This window comes from Megalobrama amblycephala, linkage group LG13 (assembly GCF_018812025.1).
Source record: "Megalobrama amblycephala isolate DHTTF-2021 linkage group LG13, ASM1881202v1, whole genome shotgun sequence".
Taxonomy (NCBI): Eukaryota; Metazoa; Chordata; class Actinopteri; order Cypriniformes; family Xenocyprididae; genus Megalobrama; species Megalobrama amblycephala.
The window spans coordinates 2442019-2443778 of NC_063056.1; the positions used below are offsets into that span (position 1 = coordinate 2442019).

The following is a 1760-nucleotide window of genomic DNA, read 5'->3' on the forward strand; positions in this document are numbered from 1 at the left end:
CAGTCACTGTGTTAAGGATTTTAACACAGTAAATGTGTCTGAAGGGTTAACACAAAGATGTGTAAAAGATGTGTAACATTGTGTTATCCTTGGCTTCACAAATCCTAAACAAAACGTTAGCATTTGAAAAAATGAATGTAAAGTCATTGGTTGTTTTTCTTATTGTCAAAATGTATTACAATAGAATATCAATAATTAAATACACTGCAGAATATAACAATACAATTTTAAGCAGTCAAAAAGGACAAAAGAGTTCTTTTCAATCTCATTAGGCAACATTGCACATAACACATCCCTACCTTAAAAATAGTTTTACTTATTTCTAAACATTGTTGGATTGATATACATTGGCAGCCAAAAGTTTGGACAATACTAATCATTTTAATATTTTTTAAAAGAAGTCCCTTTTGCTCACCAAAGTTTTAATTTGATAAAGAAAATACAGCAAAAACAGTAATATTATGAAATATATATATTACAATTTAAAACTTTTCTATGTGATTATATGTTAATATGTTAATTTATTCCTGTGATGTAAAGCTGAATTTTCAGCATCATTACTCCAATCTTCAGTGTCACATGATCCTTCAGAAATCATTCTAGGATTTGCTGCTCAAGAAACATTTCTGATCATTATCAATGTCTGTACTCCATCTTCTCCACAGCATAAAAGTGATAACAAAAATAATTCTTTAAAAAGCCAACACAATGTTTTTGTCCACCTTTGGGAATAAATGAACTTCTCCAAAGATTGGTTTCTGTTCAGACCTTGACTGACGACATCAGGATTTTCCCTGGATGCATGCATGTCCATAAACACAAATGTGCTCAGTTCTTCAGAGAAGATCGCTGTTCCAACACTTTATAAAATATAAGAGGGAAAGAGAGAGTGTCAAATTGTTTTTAATCTCCAACATACTTTATTTTAGAATATACATTTGTAAGCAACAACCTTTTGTCAGCATATTCACACATTTCAGTTGAACTGTAAACTAAATAATGCCAGATGAGATTTTAATACTTACATCACTTTAATTCTCTCCAAATGATTCAGGAACATAAAGACTGCAATCAAGGATTCAGCCCATTTCAGCTTGTCTGCAGTGAAGGGATAGCTGTGTAAGATTAACGCACAGTAAGACACATATAAGAAGTAACCATGTGATGATTTTTCTTTCCCTCAGTAGTTAACCCACCTGTGTGCTGATATGCTGAAATCATATTAGGCACCTTCCTTTTTCAAAAATAAAAACTACAATTGTTTAGAATAACTTACTTGATTTGAATAAATGATTAGTGAGTTTTACTGCAAATAAGAATAAATTCAATCTGATGAGACTCATAGAAAACATGGATCAGAAAACTAATCAGAACATAGAAAACCTTCTGATTAGTTCATTTGCTGTAAACATAATGCAAAAGTAACTTATAAAGTTAGCATATTTACAGTATATATTGTATGCTAACGTTACCTAGCCTGCACCGCACCAGTGGCTCCAAAGCACTTATCACATATTGCCAATGATTTCAGCAAACTTTCAAATCCACTACAACTACTTAAGACAATCACTAAGGAGTAGACCATTTTCAATATGCCATCAGGCCTACAGGTGACATTTTGGTAAAACTGAGTGCAATAGAGTACCTCAGAGATGACGTGATTTGTAAGCAAAACCCGGAAGCAAGTTACCATTTTAGGACTTCCGGTTCCATCACCCTGAAGTCGGTTGTTTGTTTTTTTTTAAAGGGGTTTTGGCTAA

The 1760-nt window shown here is 32.6% G+C and overlaps 1 long non-coding RNA gene across 1 annotated transcript; it reads right to left on the bottom strand.

Annotated features, from left to right (window-relative positions):
• Positions 1-767: 767 nt before the first annotated feature.
• LOC125243145 lies at positions 768-1326 on the bottom strand. Its single transcript, XR_007178978.1, has 2 exons — positions 1026-1326; positions 768-860 (listed from the first exon to the last, which is right to left on the bottom strand). It is a non-coding gene; the product is annotated as an uncharacterized LOC125243145 (long non-coding RNA).
• Positions 1327-1760: the final 434 nt, after the last annotated feature.